Here is a 27,087-nt window from a genome sequence, read left to right as displayed (position 1 = left end):
CCATACAGCCATGAAAACTCACAGCAGCCCAGCTAAAGTATAGACCTAGCGTGGGCAAACTTCGGCCCTCGAGGTTCCCATAGATGTACAGTCCGCCCGTGGGAGTGAAAGCGGTCCCAAGCGGCGTGCATCCCACAATGCGGAGGGCGCTTTGCAGGGCGGCCGCGATGGGCAAGGAGCTTGCCGGCCGCTAAGCGTCGCCCTGCTGCCTCTCTCCCTCCCTCCTTCCTCCTCCTCCTCTCCTCCCTCCTCGGTGTTGCTGGGCGGCCGCTGCCCCTTTGCTTCCTTCCTCCCTCCCTTCCTCCTTCCCTGGCTGGCTGGCTGGCTTCATCCGCCCCGTTTGGCGAGGCTCGGAGCGCAGCAGGGGCGGCCGGGAGTCTTCCCTTTTCGTCTGCGGCGGGGAGGCGGGGAAGCAGCCATGTTGGCAGCGCGGGGGAGAAAGTGAAGGCGGAGGAAGAGGAGGAGGAGGAGGCTGCGGCAACACCACCGTGAGGAGGAAAGGAAAGGAGAGGAGAGGAGGAGACCCGGAGCGGCACGGACCCTGCGCGGCTCCTGCTCTGCTGGTGAGTGACTGGCGGCTCCCCTCGGCATTGTCTGGCGTTTGGCGCAGGAAGGGCTCGCCGGCAGGGAGCTCAAGGGGCCACCCGGGCCAACTTGGTGCGTAGGGAGCTTGGGAAGGGGGCCCTCGCAGGCAGGACAGGGAAGGCTCCCCCCAAAGCCCCGTCCTCCTCCTCCCCCTTGGCGGCAGGAGCGGGGCGCTGCGGGGATTGTTGTGTCGCCTTGCCTCCTGTCCGGAATGATGTCTGGGGTGGCCTTCATCCCTATCTCCAGGTTGGATGCCCGTCTCGAATGCCCCCCCCCTCCACCCCCCAGTATACAAACAGCTCTTGTTTTCATGTTGATGGTTTGGGCTCCATCCGGAATTATTAGGGTGTGCGTTTAATCTGTATCCTGGGATGGATGACCATCCTGATCCTAAACTTCCTGTCCCTCTCCATGTATTTCTGTGTGTGTGTGTGTGTGTGTGTGTGTGTGTATGTATGTATATAATCCAAAACTTCCTATCCCTCTCCATGTAGGTGTATACACACACACATATAGTGTGTATATATACATCATCCTGAACTTCCTATCCCTCTCTTTTTGTGTGTGTATATATGTGTGTGTGTGTGTTTGTATGGTCTTGAACTTCCTGTCCCTCTCCATGTATTTATATGTGTGTGCGTATGTATGTATATAATCCAAAACTTCCTATCCCTCTCTATGTATTTGTATACACACAAACACAGAGACACACACACATAGTGTACATATATATACATGATCCTGAAATTCCTATTCCTCTCCTTGTGTGTATATATGTGTGTGTGTGTGTGTGTGTATGGTATTGAACTTCCTGTCCCTCTCCATGTATATATGTATGTGTGTGTGTGTGTGTGTATATATATATATATAATACAAAACTTCCTATCCGTCTCCATGTGTACATATTATATATTATAATATTATATAATATGTAGATATATATGTATATAGATATGATCCTGAACTTCCTATCTCTCGCCATGTATATGTGCATGTTTGTATGTATATATGTGTGTGAATTTGTGTATGTATGTGTGTGTGTGTATATATATATATATATGAGAGCCTGAACTTCCTATCCCTCTCCATGTATATATGTATGTATATATACATATATATGACTCTAAACTTCTTCTCCCTCTCCATGTATATATGTGTATATGTATGCTCCTGAACCTCCTATTCCTCTCCATGCATATGTGTATTTCTATGTGTATATGTATATGTGTGAGCCTGAACTTCCTACCCCTCTCCATGTATATATGTGTGTGTATATGTATATAAATATGATCCTGAACTTCCTAACCCTCTCCATGTATATGTATGTATATTTGTATGTAGATATGATCCTGAACTACCTATCCCTCTCCATGTATATAATATGCATGTGTGTGTATATACATTGTCATACACACACATATGTATGAATCTTTATTTACTTTTCTTTTATCCTGGCAAACAGTGACATGGCACAATACAGTAGTATTTAATGACAAGACAAATGCATATACGCATGAATATAAACATTAAAAAATTAAATATCTGTGTCATGAGTTGAAAACATAAAATACAATTACAATTAAAAAGCACAGCCCTCCAAAATCCTGCTCTCATACATTTCCTGTTTGCATGCTCATGGTTTTGGCTCTTATGTGGAATTATTGGGGTGTTTATTTGATCGGTATCCTGGGATGGATGTTCATCCTGATCCTGGACTTCCCATCCCTCTCTATGTATGTTTTATAAGTATATGCATCTGTGTGTGTGTGTATATCTGTATGTGTGTGTGTATGTGCGTATATATATAGATACATACATACTTTATTTTTATCCTGGCGAACAATGACATGACACAATACAGTAGTATTTAATGACAAAGCAAATGTATTGTGCATATAGTTATGATTCCCCCACCATCCAAACTTTTTGGGGTGTGCATGTTTAATCTGTATCCCAAGAGGGATGTCTATCCTGATCCGGAGCCTTCTCTGCCAAAGAATATTGGTGCCTCACCAAAGTGTATAACTCCCATAGTTCCATAACATTGAGTCATAGCAGTTAAAGTGGTGTCAAACAGCATTCATTCTACAGTGTAGATGCATCCTTTGTCAACCAGAGGAAGCTCTGGACAGTGGTTGGGTGGAGCTCCCAATTGTCGACTCTGAAAAGCAGGAGCCAGTATAGAATACAGTATAACGACACTGGCGGATTAGGAGCATTGCCCTCTCCTTTGTGTGTGGGTTGGGTGCATCTCCCAGCGGTCCAATCTGAAAAGAAGATCCAAAGAGGGATCTATTATTTCTTCGCTATAGAAATAATACAGTTTGACACCGCTTTCACTGTCATGGCTCAGAGCTGTGGGATCCTCAGAGTTATATTTTTCAAGGACTTTTAAATTCGTTGTGCCAAAGAGTGCTGGAGCCTCACCAAACTTCAACTCAATTGTGCATTAAGCATTTAGATTGGTCATTCACACAGTAATTGACTATGGCTGCATCTACACCAGTGTTTCCTCAACCTTCCTAATGCCGTGACCCCTTAATACAGTTCCTCAGGTTGAGGTGACCCCCAACCATAAAATTATTTTCGTGGCTACTGGCGTGAGCCTCCCTCTAGCCTCGCACGCACTCCCTCACCTATGCACCACGCTGCTATTTTCAGAACACGCCTGCTCTCCCCTCCCCATTTGGAGTCTCAGAAAAAGCCCTTCCCTTGGCTGAGAAGCCAGTTGAGAGGCCAGCCAATCACAGCGGAGGAGGTTTTTTTGGTGGGAGGATTCACCGTCTGTTTCCAAAAAGAAAGAGAAGGACAGGCGGGGAGATCTTCAGCCTTCTCTGCCTAAGGAGTTCCTAAGACCACCAGAAATACGTTTTCTGATGATCTTTGGTGACCCCTCTGAAACCCCCTTGTGACTCTCCAGGGGTCCCTACACCCAGGTTGAGAAACACTGATCCACACTGTAGAATGAATGAAGCTTTGCACCACTTTGACTGCCATGTCTCGATGCTATAGAATCCTGGACATTGTGGTTTTTAAGAGCTTTAAGCCTTCTGTGCCAAAGAGATCTAGTGCTCACGAAACTATAACTCCCAGATTTGCATATCGTTGAACCAAGGCAGTTTAAGTGGTGTCTAACTATTCATTCTAGAGCAGTGTTTCTCAACCTGGGGGTCAGGACCCGGGGGGGGGGTTGTTAAGGGGTGTCAGAGGGGTCGCCAAAGACCATCAGAAAACACAGTCTTTTTCTGTTGGTTGTGGGGGCTCAGCATGGGAAGCTTGGCCCAATTCTCTCATTGGTGGGTTCAGAATGCTCTGTGATTATAGGTGAACTATAAATCCCAGCAATTACAACTCCCAAATGTCAAGCTATATTTCCCCCAAACTCCACCACTGTTCATATTTGGGCATATTGAGTATTTGTGTCAATATTTTGTTCAAATCCATCAGATCCATCATTGTTTGAGCCCACAGTGCTCTCTAAAGGTTGGTGAACTATAACTCCCAAACTCAAAGCCAATACCCACCAATTCCTTCCAGTATTTTCTGTAGGTCATGTGTGCCAAGGTTGGTTCAATTCAATCGTTGGTAGAGTTCAGAATGCTCTTTGATTGTATGTGAACTATACATTCCAGAAACTACAACTCCCAAGTGACAAAATCAATTCCCCCCCAACCCCACATATTGGGTATTTGTACCCAATTTCGTCCAGTGAATGAAAATACACTCTACATGTCGGATATTTACATTACAATTCATAGCATTAGAAAAATTACAGTTATGAAGTAGCAATGAAAATAATGTTATGGTTGGGGGTCACCACAACTTGAGGAACTGGATTAAGGGGTCGCAGCATTAGGAAGGCTGAGAAACACTGTTCTAGAGTCTAGAGATGCACGCTGTAACAATGCTGGCAGATTAGGAGCGTCGCCCTCTCCTTTGTGTGCGGGTTGGGTGCTGGGGGGTGGGGTGGTGGCAGCTGATAACAAAAGGACCCTTTTTGGTAGTCAGCTCTGCTAGCCTCGATCTGGGACTTGGTGGTTGGACCGGTCATCATCGGGCAAGATTTAATTCCTCTTGTTTTGTGCAATGTGTTTCCTGATAACTGCCTCTCCAATATCTCTTGCTTTCAGTGCCCCATTCTGTCATTCTTTCTTAAATTCCAACAGTTCTTTGCCCTTCGCTCCCCTGACTTTCTTCCTGCTGCAGTTTTTAAATGACAGGATATAGGAACATTTTTTGACCCTGAACCACGGTGACCTCCTCCTCTCCCCAGGCCCTTTCCTCTTTGGGATCTGTAATGTCATAGATCAGCTTGAGCAAAAGAGCCTGTTCTGCAAGAACAGTGGAGCCTACTTGGTATGAATCACCGTTTGAACATTTGTGAAAACCAGCATGCTGAAGTGTTTTCAGAAATGAATTAGCTTCCTTTTTTGTGCTCTTTGGCTGGCCTTGTTCACCCACTTCTTCTTTCTCTTCTTGTTAAAAACATGTTTGAGTGGTTTAAAACTGAATTGGCACCTTGTTTAGGACAGTACTGTTTGGCAGTGCGGGCAATGCATGGCAGTAGCTGGAACCAAATCATTCCATTTTGCTCATTGTTTGCGTAGTACAAGGGCGGTTATGTGGATGCAGTCATGTTGAAGCCTATGGTTGTATGTCTTGATGCACAAGAATTGCATTCCTTGGCTTTCAGTGCATGATGGGCAAATACTGTCCTTTATATGGAAAGCCAGTTACTTCTGAAATTAGATTGTTCTTCTTAAGTGCGGAAAAGGGCAAGGGAGGTATGATGTTCATAATTAAGGTATATCGATTATACATTTTATGAAGAAAGTGGGCACAAGAGGCTTCCTCGCCTCAATATACAAATTTGTAGTCATTAATAAAGATAAAGGTTTTCTCTTGACATTAAGTCTAGTCATGTGGTGCTCATCTCCATTTCTCAGCCGGCGTTGTTCGTAGACACCTCCAAAGTTATGTGGCCGGCTTGACAGCATGGAGCGCTGTTTCCTTCCCACTGAAGCAGTACCTATTGATCTACTCACATTTGCATGTTTTCGAACTGCTAGTTTGGCAGAAGCTGGAGTTAACAGCAGAAGCTCACCCCGCTCCCCAGATTTGAACAGCTGACCTTTCGGTCAGCAAGTTCAGCAGCTCAGTGGTTTAACCCGCTACGCCAGCAGGGGCTCATTAAATAAGGCTAAAACAGGCATGGGCAAACTTCGACCCTCCAGGTGTTTTGGAATTCAACTCCCACAATTCCTAACACCTGAAGGGACAAAGTTTGCCCATGCCTGAGCTAAAACATGAGGAAATTGAAGGCAAAGGGCAGGAAGTACCTTTGATGGGTTGCATATTTAAACTGTTGTATTTGCTACCACAAAATGTAGGACATGTAGATGGCTTTAAGCAGGCTTTCTCAACCTGCAAACCATGCATGGCCTGCTTGCAGCTCAGGATGCCTATTAATGCAGCCCAATGCAAAATTGTAAACTTACTTACAACATTAAGTAAGTTTACATTAAGGTTTTGTTTTGTAACTTGATTTTGGAGTTCTTGAGTGTGAACTTGTAGATGACAATGGAATAATTAGAGTATGTTACATCTACAGATTAGAGTATGTTACATCTACAGATATAGGAACTTCCAATGGCACAATAGGTTAAACCCTTGTGCTTGTAGGACTGGCTGACTGGCAGGTGGCAGTTTGAATCCGGGGAGTGGGGTAAGTTCCTGTCTGTTGAGCTCTAGCTTCTCGTGCAGGGACATGAGAGAAGCCTCCCATAGGATGGTAAAACATCAATCATCCGGGCATCCCCTAGGCAATGTCTTTGCAGATGGCCAATCCTTTCACACCAGAAGCAACTTGAAGTTTCTCAAGTCACTTCTGATACAAATGACACACAAATCTACAGATATTAGAGTATTATCCATAGTTTGCAATATTAATAACAATCAGTTTATCCAGAAGACCTGCCTGACCATTTTAAAAGATCACCTGACCAGGGTGGTGCATAATTAAGATGTTATGCAATGACCTTTTTTGCTTATCTGAGGTGGTGGATATCACAAAAATTATGCACGGGGTCTTCTTATTTTTTATTATTCATCCGTTCCCATTAGTGTTCGCATATTTTTGTATGTCCCAAGACAATTCTTCTTCCAATGTGGCCCACCTCTACTTTAAAGGGTACTTAATAGACACTTGGAAGGTAGAGCTATCAGTGCTTTCATCATGATGTAAAAGTAAAGCATGTGCTTTCAAATTTCCTATCTACCTACAGCTTCTACAGGAATACTCAGAGTGAGTTTGCCATTGCCTTCTATATGCCTACAGTACCACCCTAAGCATCAGTGGCGATATACCTCTTAAAACATGATTCCAGGGAAACATGAGTCTGAGAGTGCCATTGTGCTCAAATCCTGTTTATAAGCTTCTGATATGTATTTGGTTGTATCCTGTGGAAAGAGAATGTGGGACTCAATGGCGTATTGGCCGGCTGTCATTCTCTGTTGAGTACATAGTCAATAGGCCACTCTAGGATTGTTTCATGTACTGGAAAGTTTGGAGTGTAAGTAGTATAAGACTTAATCTATATAGCTAAGCAGAGATTTGAACCTGTCTTCTTATATCAAAACTGCACATTTGTATTCTCCGCAGCATGCTGGCTCTGTGCCAAATTGTATTCTGTTTTGATGCAACATTAAGTTTGCAAAAGATGTTGGGCTGGAGATGGTCTTAAGCTCTAAAATATTTTTCTCTCTTTCTACCGTTCTCTTCATCAGTAAATGTAGATGGTGATTAGTGAAGGGAGGGTTGACCAAGCTATCGAGTAAGTAGAGCATAATGCTAAATCCTCAAATGAGAAAACTGATTGACTGTCAGTCCACTAGTGCAAGTCCCCTATTTGTTTAGGGAAAATATTGGGGACTTAGGCTCGGTTGTGTTTTAATACTTAATGGTCAATATTTTAATGTATTTTTATGATCTTGTGGGTTTACTTAATGTTACTTGTTTGTACTGTGATTGTTGTTGGCATCTAATGATTGCCAGTTGTAAGCCGCCCCGAATTCCCTTTCGGGGGTTGAGAAGGAGGGGATATAAATGTTCGAAATAAATAAATGAATAAATAAATAAAAAGAGTTGGGACAGAATTGTGAGTTGTTAACTGCGTTTTGTTCAGGAATACAGCACACTGGATTTGCTCACCAAAGCCTGCTTCCCAATAAATTATACTTTCTGTATAATATTTAAGTTACAACTTGGAATATTTAGTTCCTTGTACTACAACTCCCAGAACCCATTAGCCAGCATTCTAATGGCAAGATTTGGGGTCTTGGACAAGAAGGAGACTTTACTAAGTTCTGCTTTGCCTGAATAAACCTATTTTATATGTAATTCTCATTAATATGTTTCTTTTGGATTTGCAAGTACACAATTCCTGATTTCAGTACAATTGTTCCATGCCAGAAATTCATTTTTAAGTGATGGCAGTGTGCTTGCTTTCCACATGCCTGTAAGAGAAATATTAATTCCCCACTGTAAGTAGTGCATGTATTTAAAATGATTGTATTTAGAATGATAAAAAAATAAAGATCAAATGGAAGAAATTGGAATGCATATGCAACCATTCTCTTGTCACTCAAATACTGGCAACGTTAGTCTTTAGAGTTGATGGTTTTGTTGAGCAGCTGTATGAAACATTTCAAAAACTATAGTGCAGATAGTACTTTACAGTGCAAAGCTATGTATGTATTCTCAAACACAAGTGGGTTCAGGTGTAATTGGACTTGTATCCAGATTCTCGTAATATACTCTGCTTGCTTTGTGCCAGAATAGACTCTCTGGATGCTTTTGACCCCATTAACTGTAACTGTTATTGAAGAAAGATTATGTGGAGCTTCAGCCTTGAAAGATCTTGAGGGCCAATGTTGCCCATCCTTGTATGCACACATAGAAAGAAAAGTACATACAAGCAAACTTTTGTACTGATGAGATGTTATCTCCTTGAGGAATAAATTGGTGCATTTCTTGTTTCGACTGATCTGTGTGTAGCCGCAGGTCCTCTGCCTGAGTACGTGGTCTCAAGAAAGTGGGGCATCTGCTGAGAGGAAGTGAGTCAGAGACTTGGCCTGGGAAGAAGTTAGCAGCCACTACCTCTCTCTATAACTGCAGCCCTATTCCCTGGAGCTTAGTGTACATAATGGTACACTAGAGCCCAGCAATCGGACAAGGCCAACAGGGCTGGTTTTTGTGGGTGTGGTGGAAGAGACACCATACTGTCTCTTGCGTTCAACCTCTCCAACCCCAGAGAGCTTTCTGAAAGAGTTTGTTAGGATAAGACTGTTATGTCTGGGAAAGGCTGTTTGCCTGTGTGAACTAAGTGGAGCCTTGCTTGCTTGTATGCTTGTTATGATTTTATTTTTCTACAACACAGCTTTCCAAACTGTGTGCCGCGACATGTTCGTGCAGTGGTTCTCAACCTGTGGGTCCCCAGCTGTTTTGGCCTTCAACTCTCAGAAATCCTAACAGCTGGTAAACAGGCTAGGATTTCTGGGAGTTGTAGGCCAAAACACCTGGGGACCCAAAGGTTGAGAACTACTGCATTAGTGTGTCGGCTGCAGTATGTAGATGTGTTGTGCGAACATAACATGAAACCATTGCATCTATGTGAAATAAGTAATAAATCATATATTTTAAAGAACATGAATGAAAGGTTTTCATGAGATATGCTGTGTCCATATGCATTTTGTTATCACGATTTATATATGTGTCCGTATCTCTTTTAAGCAGTTGGTTTAACCTCTGGTTTGCTAGTACAACTGAATTACTGTGTTGCATAATTATGCATGTCTAAAAGGTGTGTCACCAACATGAAATGTTTGGAAAGCTCTGTTCTACAGTATTATGTCCTAGGGAGTTTGAGCTAAGGTGGATTGTTTGAGCTGAGTGGAAGCTTGCTTGAGGGCTCCTTAGGGTTTTGTGGGGTTTAGCTCCAGAGCCTCTGCCTGATCACATGGTCTCAAGGAATAAGGCACCTGCTGAGAGGAAGTGAGTCAGATATTTGGTTGGAAGAGGAGCTAGCAGACGTTATCTCTATATAGCTGAAATCACAGGAGTTTGGCTAACAGGTAAGACCAACATAAGTATTGTGTGGTTATTTTGGAGTGGAGACCCAAAGTTCTGATTCAGTGTCTACATAAGACTATTGAATATTGATGGTGGCGCAGCTATAATATATTTGTGTTTTTGTCAGATGACATGGGTAGCTGTATCAGGAATATGTTCAAGTTGGTGGTCCTGTTGGAAGAGAAGGTTCAGCAACTTTATGTCCATGTATCTATTCTTCAGCGTATTAGGTTGCATGAGATTTTCTTGGACACAGCGGAACAGACTGTCCTGGATGAGGAATAGGATGAGGATCTTTGAAGAGGGAATTAGGTTCCAGACTAAAAAGATAGACTTTTGGAGGAATGTGACACTTAGAAGGGCCAGAGTTATTCTATGAATTTGGAGTTACAGTTTTCTCCATTGTCATGGTGCTTACAAATAGCAACATGAATAGCAGCACCTGTCCCTAGAGACCATGCAAATGACCCTGGAAGATTCAGCACATGAAATGGTCTCTGCCAGTCCTCAGAAGAGATGTGTAGTAGTGCTAAGATCCTCCCTACTGAGAGAAACAGAAACAATGACTTGCAAGACTGATAGGATGACTCAAAAATGTGCTGTTTCCCAGGGGCAAAAAACCCATGATGTAACAGAGAGGCTGGCAAGGTTTGACAATCACTGTGAGTGTTACCCCTGGAAACCAATGACACTGTGAAGTGTCACCTTCAGGATATCACAAGGGATTATGAGGCTCTGAGAAGGAAGTTGAAGGACCTCAGTGCACAGGTTGCTATTTCACTTCTCTCAGTTGAAGGACATTTCCCAGGAAGTGAGAGGGGAATAGTGGAGATGAACGTTGACTCCACAGATGATGCCTCTGAGAACAATTTGGCTTTTGGACCATTGTCTGTGGTTTTGTGAAGATGTATTTCCGGCAAGTAATTGACATTGCATCTCTCAGCAGTTGGCAGGAACATTTTTGCTAAGAGACTCACAAATCTGATCAGGAGGGCTTTAAACTTAATTATATGGGGAGGGAGAGAGTATCCTTGAGGGCAGATATTTATTAGATGCTGGAAATAATAGCCTGCCTGTTATAAAGAGAACTGGGCCAAGTACGAGAACTCAACAATGGGAGAGAGGATCTTAAATAAGCATCTAGGATAGGCCTGCATAACCTGTGGCCCTCCAGGTGTTTGGGACTCCAACTCTCAGAATCTTTTGGGAGAATGACCAGTGGTCTTGCATGTCTCTACACTTTTGTTGGCGAACCTTTGAGAGACCAAATGCCCAAACTGAGGGGTTTGAGCACTCAAGAGATGAGGAAGGTGGCGAGTGGGGGGAGGGTTGGCAAACAGGAGCAGGTGAGCGTGTGAAAAGCGACTGGGAGGGGGGGGGCAAGCAAGTAAACAGGGGCGGGCAGATAACAAATGGGTGAGCAGACAGGGGCAGCACATGTGTCTTGACTTCACCACCACTGCTCTACACTGGTGTGGGAAATAAACAAGATGAAATTGAACTCTTCATACAACAAAGTAAACATGATACAATAGGCAACACTGAAATCTGTATCTGTGGGATAAGTATCATCACTGGACTGTAGTAGTAGAGGGGAATAACCCATTTCAGAGAACTAACCAAACAGGAAATGAGGAAGAAAAGCATTATATTTGAAGGGGTTTTTTTTTTTACATCTGTGAAAATATCCATGTCTTAACATCTAGAATCTAGGTTGAAAGAATATGGGTAAAATTAAGTGGGAAAGAAATAACAGGGATGTCATTGTGAGACGTCTGTTACACATCTCCAACCCAGATCAACATCTTGGTCGATGCCTTTTTGAAGCAAATGACCACACATTCAGAAAGGAGAGATGTTGTAATAATGGGAGATTTCAACTATTCTAATATTTATTGGAAGTCAAATTCTGCCAAGAAGATAAGGTTCAACAAATTCCACACTTGTTTTGCAGACATTCCCATTGCCTAGAAGGAAGAAGAGGCAACAAGGGCATTGGATATTTTAGATCTGATTTTAACCAATCTTGTTATGACCTTGTTATTGAGCTGGAAGTGGAGGTTTCTTAGGTGGAAGTGACCATATTCGCTTGCAGTTTGCAGTACAGGGTCAGGAATAGTAAAGGGAGTTCATGATTGGCGAGGAATCTTAAAAGTGAGATTTTGAAGGCACAGTTTTAAATAAGTTCAGTAAGGAGCAAAATGGATGGTGTCCACATAATCCAGAATGGGCATCTAAAGAACTCTCAGTGGAGCTAAAATGGTAAAACATCTTGTAAGCTTGTTTTCTGTTGCTTCAGAAACACAGACATGAAGCAATGGATTCAAACTACAAGAAGTGATTCCACCTAAACCTGAGGGAAAACCTCCTGATTGTAAGAGTTGTTCAGTAGTGGAAGATGCAGCTTCAGACCATGGTGGAGTCTTCTCTGGAGGTTTCTAAACAGAGGCTAAATAACCGTATGTCAGAAGTGCTTTAACTGTCTTCCTGCATGGCAGGGTGTTGCACTGGATCACCCTTGTAGTGTCTTCCAATGCTATGATTCTGTGTGCTGTTATCTGCACAATTACTGTTCATTTCCAAAGCCTGCCTGCATGCCTGCCTCTCTATAGGCTGCTTACTTCTGCTACTTATTTTACTTAGCTTCTCTTCATACCTTGTGGTTGTCTTCCATTGTCTTCCTTTGTGCTCTTGAAGGACTGTTGTATTGGTTACATCCCCTTAAAGTGTGTTCTGTACAGCCACTTTTCCATTGCCCTTTTGACCTGCGTGCATTCTCTAACTCAGGATTTGTATTACCTGACATGCAAGACAATGTGAGCGAACATACTTTTAAGATACCAGTCAGTATGTGCATAAGCATGTAATCCCTCTTTGATTGTCCAGATTGAGTATCCTCTATCTGAAATATTTGGGACTTAAAGTATTTTGGAATATTTATTTATTTATTAATTTTAATGCCTGCTTTTCCATATGTGGAACTTGTTTCCAAAAGGTACCAAATCCACCGGAACAAAATTTCCAAAAATTGAAAGAAACATGCTGATGACATGCATTTTTTGCTATAAAATTCAATTTTCCAAGCCTTGTCCCAAAATGATTTGATACTTTTTGATGGATTCAATCTGTACATAATATTCTACAACTAGACAGCAATGTGCTGACACCTATAATTCATTTTTCAATGTTTTTGGTATTTGGTACCTTTTGGAAACAAACTTCCATATGCCTTATATACTTGAGTATAAGCCTGGTTTTTCAGCCCCTTTTTAGGCTGAAACTCCCCCCCCCCCCCTCCCCAGCTTATACTTGAGTCAAAGTTATTTATCAGTTTACTCTGTTATTATTATTATTATTATTATTACATTTATTATTTTACTCTATAATTACTATTACAATTATTATTTTACCTTATTATTATTACATTTATTATTTTGCTCTATTATTGTTATTACATTTCCATTATTATATCTATTATTATAATTATTGTAATTATTTTTAATCATATTTATTATTTTACTCTCTTTATTATTAATGGAAGGATACACAAGCACATTTGCATTGAAGAAGGTTAGAAGAATAGTTCAGAGTTGCACAGTCTTTTCTTAAATTACAGTTTTATGTAAATATTCAAAAACATTTAACCTAATGATGCACCAACTAATGTAATTTTATTGGTATCTAGTTTTATTTTGAAATTTACCAGTAGCTACTGAATTTCCCACCCTCGGCTTATATTCGAGTCAATACATTTTCTCCAATTTTTTATGGTAAAATTAGGTGCCTTTGCTTATATTCGGGTTGGCTTATACTTGAGTATATAGGTTGGTACATAATGAGATGGCTTGGAGATGGAACCCAAGTCAAGATACAAAAATCATTTATATTTCTTATACACAGTGTACACATAGCCCGAAGGGAATTGTATACATTATTTTATTACTCTTTGGTAATACCAGACGCTTATTACTCTTTGTGGGTGTGCTTGTGTCTCTTCCTTTATTACTGCCTTTATGTAGTTTGGCACTTTAGTTAAGGAGTATACAGTTGCTTCTACCAGCTTTTTCTCTTGATGTAGTAGTGATGCAGAAAGTATTGCTCTAAGGTCACATGAAATACAGTAAATATTACTTAAAATGGGTAAGGCATCCTTTATCCAAAATGCTTGGTATCCAAAATGTTTTAAATTTCACATTCCCCCCCCCCCCCCAAAGATTTTGGAATACCTCTACTTGCATATCGATAACTATCTTGGAGATGGGACCAAGCCTAAAGAGGAATTTGTGTGGGTTTCATATACACTGTATACAATTGCCTGAAGGTAATTTTATGCATAATATTTTTGTCCATGAAATAAAGTTTGACCCATCAGAACGTGAAAGATGTCACTATTTCAGCTGCCCATGTGGATAATTTTGCATTGTAGAATATCTTGGATTTCAGTATTCTGGATCAGGGATGCTCAACTTGTCCTCAATAGCTGGAGTCTGGAGTGTACCAGGCAGATGTTTTATCACCACTTGGAGCAATAAGTAGTTCTGTACACATTCTTAGCACTATACTTACTATACATATTTCCTGAGAAATAAACTTCACTGCATTTACTTAATAAGTTAATGAATATCCTTACTAGAAAAGTGAGGGTAGCATTGTTATGTGTGCATTTAGAGCATAAATTTAACTATTAAAAACAGGTTAAGGGCTTGCTAGGTCTATGCTGAATGCAAACTGCTCTCAACCAAAGAGAGCTAGAATGTATTTAGGACTGGCCAACCATTGAATTATATGTCCCTCTGTGATACTGAACTTTTAGTATAATATACAGGATTGCAGTGTTAGAACATTTCCTAAAGGTGTCTTAACAATAGCTGTAAGACTGAAATTGACTTCCTTAATTTGTATTGAGGGTGGATGTTGGTGTTGTACTAGTTTATAATTGTGGGTTGTGGCAGAAAACAGTATATAGCTTGTACAGATGTTTAGCATAGGCTTGGAGAGAATTTAACAGTGTTTTGCTTGTTTTGTTTTTTGTGCCATATATATTACCGCTACTGTGCTTCAGTATATATACGTGTGTTGGCATGGAAAGCAGTGTTTTGGTCCAAATGTTTTATGAAAGCAGCTTGACAATGTTAACCAAGGTTAGGATAAGATTCAAGTTATGATTTGAATTGTGAAGTATATTTTGGCCCTATTCCTTCTGCCTCTGTGACAACCAGAACCCATTGAAAAGAAACCTCAGATTTGCTACGCTTTGTAATGTAATGTAATTGACTTTAATTTAGTTGGTTTGAGAAATTTAAAGATAAAAGTGCTAAATGTGTCCTAAAATATTTAGTGCATCCTGATTTTTGATATAATACTAATAGCAAATCTTTATTTATACCCCGCCACCATCTCTCCGAAGGGACTTGGGCAGCTCACAAAAGCACTCTCAAGTGCCGCATATAAACAACAATACATAAGTATATACATAGTGACATAAATATCAAAACAACAATGCACATAAAATCCCACCTAATAAAATTGTAAGAACTGTAAAAATTAAAATATATATAAAATGTCCTAAAACATAGTAGAACCTGCGAATAATTCTGGCTATTTGCAGTAACAAATCAAAGTGCAGAGTGACAGAATCAGTGGATCATTGAACTGACCATAGATTACACAGGGTCAAAGGCCTGTCTGAAGAGCCATGTTTTTAAACTTGCCCAAAGTTTTGAAGAATGGGGGTTAATCTAATATTTTTAGGGAGGGTATTCCAGAGCCAGGGAGCCACTACTGAGAAGGCCCTCTGTCTCGTCCCCACCAACTGCATTTGAGATGGTGGTGGGACCGAGAGAAGGGCCTCCCTGGCAGATCTCATTGCCCATATTGATTCATAGAAGGAGACATGGTCTCGAAGATAGGTTGGACCCAAAGTATATAATATGTGTTTTGTATGTATAAAATATGCTTCTGGTAACTTACATATTCTAGTCAAAGAATCAAGGGTAACAGGGCTAAGTGACATACTTGACTGAGACTATGAAGAGCTGCCAATAGTCCAAACAGACAGTGGAGAGATGGATGGGTTATTGCTCTGTCTTAATACATAATCAAAGTAGTTTTTCAGTCTCTTTGGCACCTCTGTTTTTAATGTGAGACTGGTGCCCTTCTAGGTATCCTTTCATAGGCAGGCAACACTTTTTTTGGTTTGTTTTGGCAGACCTTGGGAAATTGCTAAGGGGAAATAACATTTGCAGCAAAATGTGCTGGATTTGATGATGTCCTTTAATGGTTTCTAATTTTAACAGGTTTAATTTTTTTTGGAAAAGTTTAGACACATTTTACATTTTTAAACATTTCAGATTTTAGCTGTGTTTTTTGTTGTAAGCTGCCTTGAGTCCTGAGCTGAGGAAAAGGTAGACTATAAATACTAACAACAATATATCTTCATCATCGCCTTCTTACATGAGATTTACCAGATGTAAAGGAAAACCAATAACTTGGGGTTATATTTAATTTGCAGTAACATTTGTTTAAAAGGTCTGTGTGGAACCCGTTTGCAAAGTAAGAGTAGAAGTTTTAAGAAATGTGGTTCAAGTAATTTAATTAATCTCAGAACTGTTCCTTATTCTGAGGCCTGGCCATTTCCCCTTTTCCTCATGCAGCCAGGAGGAAAATTTTTGGAAAGCTTCAGCTTTTTCTTAACCCTGGTATGCAATTTTATCCAGACTGACAAACTACTTAACATTAACAGAGGCATGATTCAAAGCAAGCCAACTTCACATTAACCATACTTTGTTGGCTCAGATGAAATCAACAAATGGTAGTTAAGAGAAATGGAAAGCTTCTGAATGTCTTTTCCCAGCTACCTGAGAGGAAATGAGAGAAGCAAATGCCTGACTTTAAGACTCATGTGCCAAACTCAAGGCCAACGGATGGAATTCCACCCGCCCTATTATTTTATGTGGTCCTCCAAATGCTGGGCTGCAATTCCTGTATTCCTCATCCTTAGGCATCGTGACTAGAGATGATGATACAGTAACATCTGGAAGGCTGCAGTTTTTTCTGTGTCGTCAGGATAGTGGGGTATCCACAAGGTGTGTGGATAGGATGCCTGATTTTAAAATATCATTTACTCTTTCCACAATCCCAGAGCCACCAGTGCTTTTGGGTTGCAATTCCAATTATCCTCAGTCCACATGTTGGATAATCAAAAGTGATGGGAGTTGTTGTTCAGTAATATTTGGGGACTCAAACTGGGTAAAAACTAAAGAGAACTGCCCAATATGTAAAAAATATTACAGTTGGCCCTCTCTATCCAGATTCTCCAACCATGGATTCAGTGGTCCTTTGAAGGCAAGCATAAGGCTGATGTGGTCTTTGATGAAAATGGGTTTGACACCTCCATCTTAAGATTTGTCTAAGCCAGTGGTTCCCAAGCTGTGGGCCGCGAGATCTAAAATAAGGTCCACAGCCAGAGTGCACGCACCATTGGAGGAGAGAGAGAGAAGGAGATAAAGAGAAAGAAGGAAGGAAGGAGGCCAGCACAGTTGCTCTTGCCCTCTCGCAGCTTTGCTGGCGCCGTTGGAGAAGAGAATGAGGAGATTCCCTTGAACTTATTATTATTATTATTATTATTATTATTATTATTATTATTATTACTAGCAGCTCCCATTGCCGGACATCAGTTGTAATGGGAAAGCAGCCCTTTGTAAGACCATTTAATATCCCAAAGTTGTTGTTGTTGTTAGTTCCAACTGCCAAACACAAGAGTTGTAATGGGAAAGCAGCTCTTTGTAAGACCCTGTTTAGTCCCTAAAAGATGTTGTTTTTGTTGTTACTATTATTATTATTGTTGTTGTTGTTGTTGTTGTTGTTGTTGTTGTTGTCTTTAGAGACAGTTTCTTGGGTCTTGTGCTCCGCTTTTTGTATTTATTCAACCTCAACCTCAGCTCCCTCCCCTAACACAGCCCAACCAAAAATAAAGGTTTTTTTTCTTGGTGGCAATGTTTTTAATCCTACTCCTGGGGTTATTTGAGGTTCTGGTTCAGAAAATTGCATTGGATAGACCACATCAGCTTTAGATTATTAATTATGGTTTTCTGTGGGCAAGCAGATGGTGATTACTGTATCAGAAACTAGAGCTGATGTGGTCTGTCCCATGCAGTTTTCTGAATGAGCACCCCAAATAACCAAACCGAATCTAAAGTTCACCAAAAACTGATTTGTAACCCTTTTGGTACTAATGTTGGAGAGTGGTCCCTGGTCAAAAAAAGTTGGGAACCACTAGGCATAGTCACACCACACTAAATTGGTGTGGTCTAGGCATAGTCACACCACACTAAATTCAAGGTGAGGAAAGTGTAACCCTTAAAGCCCCTGCACACACCCCATTATTGAAGCAGAAATGCTTCGAAAAAGTAAGTCAATCCTCCTAGGGACATTTAAGAATGATGGATTAGTTAAAACACCTTCCAGATTCTGAATACTTGAATGTGGCTATAGCAGTAGCAATTTTTAGCTGCTTTTCAGCTGAAAATAGGGTAGCACAGCCTGTTTCAGCACATGGAAATAAATTGTGATTCCTTTCCTCCACAAAAATGTTATCTTATGGGTCCAGAAATGTGAAGACCCCCCCCCCCCTTCCCTACCATTGTGGAGATTCACCCAAGGTGGAGGAGTAGGAAAGGGGGGCACTTTGGGTGCGAGCCACAGTGGCTGGAAAGGGTGAAGGGGTATGCCCTGAATCCTTTCAACCTCTGGCAAGGGAACCTAGTAAAGATGACGAGTTCGGCCAGGATTAGAGCTGGCTACACTCCTTCCCCCCCTCTTTTTTTTTTGGCAAAAGGGAAGGGGGGGGGGAGGAAAATGACAGGAAGTTGGCTCTTTGTTTGCTTCCGCCCTTCCAGCCAGGGCAGGGCTCTGGGCAAATAAATCAGAGGCTCAGAGATTTGGAGCACTGTGTCTATCAAGCACCTCACCCATATGATTGCTCCGTTAATGTGGCGTCTGAGCACAGACTTTGATTCTGTCTGTAGCTCCTAATAATTAAAACAATAAACACAACATTTAAAAGGTCATGTAAAAACATGTTAGTATACTTAGTTGAGTTTCAGATTGGCTATACACCAGAGATAAGATTAGCAGTGATCATACAAATAATTTTGGTTTTCTGTTCTGCATTCAAAATAACTATGCATGTTGTTGTTCTTTCTTTCTTTCTTTCTTTCTTTCTTTCTTTCTTTCTTTCTTTCTTTCTTGAGAAATAGATTTTAACATTCATATTTTATTCCCTACTTCTAATTATATATAAGAAGAACTAGAATGAGGTAAAATGCTTTACGATATTTATGCCCTTGGATTTCCCAGTGAAATATTTTCAGGTGACAGTGTGCATTTGCTTTGCCCAGTCCAGCTTTTCAGGCAACAAATAATAGGGCTTCTGTCATTTCCTTTCAGTTCTATTTACTGGCAGTGCAAGTTTTCTTAATCCAGGCACACCCTGAGTTTCCTTTATGCACTAATCCAGTTTCAAACCTTGTCCTCTGAATGTTGTCCCTGTTTATTTTCTAGTAACTATATGCTTTACCTTGTACATACATTGTTGTTTGAATATTAATTATAGATAGCTTTGTTTAACATAAAATTGGATGACAATTATTAAGTGGTTAATCAAACCTATGGTTGTTTTGCCATTACTTTACTGAATTTTTCAAATTTAGAGTAACTATGTAGCCTCAAAGGTGGACATATTTTGTGAAGTCAGTAGTGAACATTAGAGTCACCACAGAGATAGCACTAAGGGTGCTTCAAAGCAAGGCTTTTACCATACAGTTTCACTGCCTCATTCATTTAGTATTTTAGGTTCCAAACAATGATGGCTTCCACTTCCGCCCATGTTTTCCCACCAATTCTTCTGTTTTTTTTGCTTTACAGAAGAAAAACCCATTAAGGAAGGGAAAAAGGAACAGATGCCAATTTATTGGTAGCAATAGGAGCATCATAAAACAAACAAACAAAACGTCAAAAGGTTAACAGGTGGAAAAGGCAGGGTTTGATAAAGGGACTAATTAGGATGAAGTTAAATTGAGAGCATATTTCTAAATTATGTTGATCTTGTATTACGAAGGCTTTATTTCATATTGTACATTTATGTAGTTATTTCTGTCCTTCCTTTCCGTGTGATTTTTCCAATTTACCCTATTCACTGTAAAAATTATGTGGGTGCAGATTGAATGCCAACTCCCTGTGAATCATGGTTAAAAACTAAGAACCAGTCTTGGGAATGCACGCTCTTTCTTTCTGTTCCTACTCCAGCACAATTTTAATTGAAATCTTTATACCTTGTCTAAATATCCTAAAGGAGGGGTTCTCAAACTGTGCTCCATGGAGCCACTGAAGCTCTGTGAGTGATAATGAGGGGCTCCACAACACCATGCTGCTTCTCGCCTCTTCCTCTTTCCTCCTCTTGAAAAATGCAGAGAAATTAAACGTTTGAAGCTGCCAAAACATCAGCAGCAGCAGTGTCCCCCTGGGGCAAAGATCCTTTCCCTCCTGCCTCCCTTGCTGCCCAGACTCTTTTTCTTAATGCCCAGACCCTGCTTCCCCACTTTATTTGCTTCCCATACCCTATTTCCCTCTCACCGCTCAGAGAGGGATTTGAGTGTGGTTTTCCTGCATGGCAGAAGGAAGTTAAACAGGATGGCCCCTGGGTTTTTTTTGCTGCTGTTGCTGCTGCTGTTGTTGTTACTACTACTACTACTACTACTACTACTACTACTACTGCAAAGGCTGGGTGGCCATCTGTTGTGGATGCTTTGAATTTGTCTTTCCTGCAGATCAGGAGGGGATTTATTTATTCATTTACAGCATTTTTATCCCGCTCTTTTCAGCCTGAAGGCGACTCAAGGTGATGCACGGATTGGCAACAATTAGATGCCACAACATACATACACATGTCAATTAATAACAATTAAATCACATAATAAAATCCATATAAAACCATTAAAACTATAATAATCAATGTATTCCAGATTGACTGGATGGCCTCTGGAGTTGCTCCTCCTCCTCCTCCTACTACTATTACAAAGGCTAGATGGCCATCTGTTAGGGGTGCTTTGATTGTGCTTTTCCTGCATAGCAGAAGGTGTTGGATGGATAGCCCCTGGGGTCTTCCACTGAAATACTGTTATGTTGGTTAAAATTGTTCTTCAAAAGTTTGCCTATACCTGATATATTATATTAATAATATAATATGTAAACATTTCTTGGGGCTCCACGAGAAACTTTAGCTTCAAAAAGGGCTCTGCAGCTGAAAAAGTTTGAGAACCCTTGTCCTAAAGGAACCAGATATGATCTGATCTTGGATTCTGATGGATTGATCCTGTTTAGTACATAGAGAGGGGGACAGCGAGTGAATAGCAGGTGCTGTATTTCAGAGAAAACTGCTTTGTTTTAATCCCCTTCCAAACTGGGTTATCATGTCTGTGTAGAACCGCCGTAAGAAAACCGTAAGAAAACCGGAAGAAATTCATGGGTTTATCGTAAATTAACAAGTATCTTGAAGGTGTGTGTGCTCATGTGCATATACACACAAACAATATCTCAGGAACTCAGGTCAACAAGCAGTTAAATGAGACCAACCTTCCCTTCTGTTACAGTCTTAATCACGGTTGTTTGGTGTGTACATTCCCTTTGTCTCCTGCCTTTGATTCAAGGAGTTCACCATTAAATTTCTGGATATCAAGTATGTTTGCTTATTTTGTAAGATAGGAACAGGTCGGTATTAACCGTAGCAAGTGCTAATGCAGATATGCCACTGACAACATGATAAGGTGCAAATTTATGTTTGAATGGGCCTATGCCGGAGATTGTATCTTGGCTTTATGGTCAACTTCTGGCAGACATTAATTATAAAGTTGCACTGAAGAACCTGCACGTGCCTAGAGAAATGATATCATAGAATCATAGAGTTGGAAGAGAGCTCATGGGCCATGCAGTCCAACCCCCTGCCAAGAAGCAGGAAAACCGCATGCAAAGTACCATGACAGATGGCCATCCAACCTCTGCTTAAAAGCCTCCAAAGAAGGAGCCTCCACCACACTCCGGGGCAGAGAGTTCCACTACTTTCATAGTCAGGAAGTTCTTCTTAATGTTCAGATGGAATCTCCTTTCCTCTAGTTTAAACCCATTGTTCTGCATCCTAGTCTCCAGGGCAGCAGAAAGCAAGGTTGCTCCCTCCTCCTTATGACTTCCCCTCACATATTGATACATGGCCTTCATCATGTCTCCTCTCAGCCTTCTCTTCTCTTCTGTTTTTTTTTTTTTCAATTGCATGGAGGCAGCAGTGGAGGTAGGAGGAAATAGAGTAATATGCCAGTAATCAAATCTGCTAATGCTTAACCCCCAAATGTGGTGGGATTACTGTAATTGCACTGGGGACGAATGGAAGCCCCCAGTGGCGCAATGGTTTAAACCTTTGTGCCGACAGGACTAAAGACCGACAGGTCAGAGTTTTGGTTCTGGGGAGAGCTCTGATGAGCTCCCTCTATCAGCTCCAGCTCTCCATTTGGGGACATGAGAGAAACCTTCCACAAGGATGGTTAAAAACATACAAACATCTGGGCATCCTCTGGGCAATGTCCTTGCAGATGGCCAATTGTCTCACACCAAAAACTACTTGCAGTTTCTCAAGTTTCTCCTGACCCACCCACACAAACCTGGGACCTAATGAACTACGTACATTAACTTTGATTGGATTTGTTTGTTCCAGTGAGCTTCAATGGAAGAACAGGGTTTTCAATCAAGTACTCCAGCCTAGTAATTTTTTATTTTGTTCATGCTAAAATGTACCCAGCAGTGCCCAGGTCCATACCAAAGGGGTATTTTAAATCTTTGAATTCTTATAATTATTTCTTCTAAGATCCCTTTCCCATTATCTCACGCTTTTTTAAAAACTCAGAAACCTTAATTGGCTCTTTTCCTGTTAACCTTTTTTCTGCTTCAGGAATCTCTCCAGCATTTGCTAGAGAGCCTGCTACTCATGTTTTCTAGAGATTTAAACATTATTTCCTGGTGAGTTATGCTAGTTCTCCATTGTTTTGCCTTTAGGAAGACTCCCAGACTTGAAGCTGACCAGTGTTACTTGGACATGTCTTATATGCAAACTGTGCAAGAATTAATTGTTATTATCTTCTGCCAATCAGATCGGAGTTCTTCCCCTTGCTATTGTTCCACCTCAAGTCTTTTCTCTTCCTTTCCATCTCTTTCTTTACTGTGTATAAAGTTAATGAGATTCACCTCCTGCTGTGAGTCAGCGGGAATTTGTAATTTATTCCAGAGTTCAACAGGGTGAATCAAAATGTGAATCCTGCTGCTCGGTTGCAGTGGTTGTTTCCTAGTGCTCCATATAATTGCCAAAGGTGGGAAAAAACCCCTGGTCTTGGTACTCACGACCTGCTCCTTTTCAATGCATTTTAAAATGTATTTTCTTTTATGACCAGCTGTAGGTAAAGTATCGTTTCAGACTCTTAAATGCAACTACTATCCTAGCTTGACCAGAGAGGTTAGAAAAAAGTAATGATTTTTTTTTCTTTTTCCTATTAAATGGGAGGGTAAAACCTTTTAAAATAAGAGGTCGACAACTTTAGAGATGGGTGATACATTTAAACAAAATGCATTTATTTACAAGGCTAGCTTGTGTCAATTTGGATCTCCAATAATTTTCCTGAAACAATAACAAAAAAACAAAACAAAAACCCCAATCTTTTTTAGGCTTGCCGGAGTAGCTTCCATGGGTTAGGGCAAAGGGGGAATTTTATCTTTGAAGGGCTCAATTTCCTTTAGAGAGCCACATACCATTGTTTTTGTTGTTACTTACTCACTCCTTTGCAATGGATTGAGATGTGGAGAAACATTAAAATACCATACATAGTATCAGTTCAAATATATATGTCAATCAGAGGCACCATGCTGCTCCTTCTAGCTTTTTATTACTCCTTTTTCCTTCTCCCTCTCCCTTCCTTTTTTTTACTTCGAAGGGGCTTCTGTTGAGCTTCTCAATGTATCCAGGTCCCAAAATGTTTTGGAATTTAGTATTCAGTGTTTGTTTATTTCATGTCAAAAGCATTGCATAAATAAGTATAAAACTAATAAAAATAGAGGGAACACAAGTAGTTAAATAATTTTTGACCAGAAATGGTTAACTGCGAATGCTTAAAACAATTCTTCCTCTGTGCATGAGGCAGGGCATTGTGGACAGGTGCAGAGTTGTCACAGAAGATGGAGAATATTCAGTGAAGTTGAGGTAATATTGGAGTTGATGGTTAGCTTCTAAATAGCAACTCATTCTTAGAATTATGACCAGCATTTTTTTTGAGTAGTTGCTATGTCCAGACAGCTTTCAAGGGCAGCCCTATGTATTGCACACCACAGCAGTCTAACCTGGGTGCTACCATGGTGTGCTTGTAATAACAGTTATGTTTGTCAGTGAAAACGTTGACAACTACCTACTTTTCTGCCAATATGTATCTTAATGCTGTTTGTGACTTTCAGAATATAACATTTTTAGAAAGGCATGACCTTTTAGAGACCATAACATTTTGGAAATCTCCATAGCCTTTTTGGAAGCATGAACCTTTTGGCAATTAATTGACATTCACACTATTTGGAATAATCATAACCCTTTTGTAAAGTATGATCTTTCTGAAAAGAGTTAAATACTCGTTTGAGTGAATCTTCTCCTTAATGGTAAATATCCACTAGTATTCATGCAGGGCAAATTAGGCTTCTCGGTTGTTAGACTGATATACATAGTTATCTCTTTGAACTGTTAGGAACAAAGATAAGCCAATGCACAAAATATGTAGCAGATATTCAGAAGTGTTATTTTAGTTGCCCAAAAATATCTACTCTCCCATAAAATATACTGCTTTTAAATCATGCTCTCAAGAGACCAAAAATAGGTAGACTTCGTTAAATGTAACATAGTTGATTTACTTACAAACTTCATGTATTCAGCATACAGGTACATTTCTTATTGGTTGAGAGTTTAAACAGTAACTTCTCTAAAGCATTCTGTTTCAGTCTCTTTGTTGTTGCATGCAGACTAACATTCTCTTCAGTCTAATATATTTCTTAATGGTATATTTGATTCAATAAAGACTGACTAAACACCCCAGCATACTGACACTATCTATTTCTATACTTTACTGTACTGCTTCTGATGCAGACTCTGACTTCTAAAATGGAGTCTCAGTTTGAATAGTCCCAGATCTGATCACATGGTCTGTAGTCTCTTCCACAACCTCAAACAACATAGAGTTCATGGAAAACTGCATATCAAAATATACATACAATATAGTAAGCAGTCTGTGTTATATACATACCAAATAACTAGTATAGGAGGCTTGTAGAAGGTTGCTATTTCCAACAAATATTAGCTGTTTTGCTATGGGGAAAATTCAAGAAAAGTAACTTTTCCCATTAATTGAGAGGGAAACCCAGACATTAACTGTAGCTCTTCTTCTTACTTAGGCTTAACCAGCTGTTTTCTTGATCTGTATCTGATGGCTGCTGAGTAGTTTATTTGTTCAGACAAAATTGAGAAGTGATGAATCTTCTTATCAAAGATTAGTTGTATCAAGTTCGCTTCTCTTCCTACATAAAGGCTATCTTTTTGCTGTGAGTAGGTAATATATACTGACATAGTATAGTAAGGAAATTTTCTTTTATACTCTTGTCTCTATGGAGCATGGCTGGACTTTTCTTCTAACTTTATCTGTATTTATGTTGATACTGGATACACTGACAAATGTGGAGAAGAAACTGACAGAGCAATGCTGCTGTGCCTTCTCTCTTGTTTCCGTGTGTTTGGCATGGGAGCCTCTAAACCTTCAAATGAAAAATTTAAAAGGAAGAACAGGTGCTTGGGACGTTGAAGTTTTATGAAGTCTCAAAACACCAAAGATTTAAATGATAAAAACTGTGAACCATGATGAAAACTCTGAACCAACAACATCAAAATGAAGTCAGATTAGCAGAAATTATTAACAAGGAGGTAGGTATACAAGATGAGAGAGGGAGCAATAGTTTGCTTTTGCCTGAGCTTATTGGGAGGGACAAATTTCCACCCTTTTCTTTCCACTGAATACTTTCCCATTTTGAACTCAGTTTGCAGCAATTTAAGTAAATTGGGGACAAAGGAGGAAAGTAGGAGAAGAACAGAGAAACAGGGACATTTTTAAAGCACCTGAAAAAAATGAGATAGCAAAGGATTGCTTGGGACTGTGTCTACCAAACTGTGACCACTGGAATATATGGAGATACAGTATTTCTAGTCTACTGTTCTAGTTACTGAGACTGTAAACATAGTTAAACTTTTATTTCCCAAATGGTGTGTACTGTGCTTTCGTCTGATTGTGAAATGGATTTTACAGTGAAGCCAAAGTAGGAGAAGCCAAAGTAGGAGAGTATCTTGTATAAACCAAAAACATTGACAGAAATGTCTCTGTATTGCCTATATTTTCTTTTATATACTATGGACAAAACTTTTTCTTACCATAGTCTTAAGCAGGGGTTCTCACACTGTGCTCTGTGGAGCCCTTGATAGTGCAGGGCTCCATGGTGCTATGCTGCTTCCTGCCGCTGCCTCTTTCCTCCTCCTGAGGATTGCAGGGAAATTAAAGTTTTGAGCTGCTGGAAACAACTGCACCAGCATCCTCCTGGGGCACAGACCATTTCTTCCATGCCTGCCTCGCTGCTCAGACTCTCTTTCTCGCCATCCAGATCCCCCCTTTCTTTGATTCCTATTTCCCACCCATTGCTCAAGGAGTGCTTTGATTGTGTTTTTTTATGTGTGGCAGAATGGGGTGGACTGGATGGCCCTTGGAGTTCCTGCTGTCATCATCATCATCATCATCATCATCATCATCACAAAGGCTGGATGGCCATCTGTTTTTGGGTGGTGTTTTGATTGTGCTTTTCCTGCATGGCAGAAGGGGGGTTGGACTGGATGCCTCTTGAGGTCTTCCACTGAAGTAGTGTTAAATTTATGTTGGTTAAAATAGTTCTCATTTTAAATATTGTATTGTCCTTTCTTACCATCCCCCTCCCCCACTTTTTTTGCACTCTGTGAATTAGTTCACACAAAGACTCTACATCCATCTACCACTGTCACAGCCCATGCCTGATAGATGGAAAGATATACTGTATAATAGATTATAATATATAAAGATTTATTGTGGCTCCACAAGAAACTTTTGCTGAAAAGGTTTGAGAACTCCTGATCTAAAGTGTGGCACTTGATAGAGCCAAATTGAAAATTTTCACAGAAACATTACAAACTAAAATAGCTAATTTGTTTAATAGAGACATCTCTACATTGA

The 27,087-nt window shown here is 40.4% G+C and overlaps 1 protein-coding gene across 2 annotated transcripts in view; it reads left to right on the top strand.

Annotated features, from left to right (window-relative positions):
• Window positions 1–251: 251 nt before the first annotated feature.
• CDK17 (cyclin dependent kinase 17) overlaps window positions 252–27,087 on the top strand; it is a 119,038-nt gene continuing 92,202 nt past the window's right edge. The window contains exon 1 of one of the 2 annotated variants that reach the window (XM_060777279.2): window positions 252–563. The gene's annotated coding sequence lies outside the window, so the exon portion shown is untranslated. The remainder of the gene's footprint in view (window positions 564–27,087) is intronic. The other variant, XM_060777278.2, reaches the window with a different exon arrangement.

This window comes from Anolis sagrei, chromosome 5 (assembly GCF_037176765.1).
Source record: "Anolis sagrei isolate rAnoSag1 chromosome 5, rAnoSag1.mat, whole genome shotgun sequence".
Taxonomy (NCBI): domain Eukaryota; kingdom Metazoa; phylum Chordata; class Lepidosauria; order Squamata; family Dactyloidae; genus Anolis; species Anolis sagrei.
This window is presented reverse-complemented; position numbering and strand designations above follow the sequence as displayed.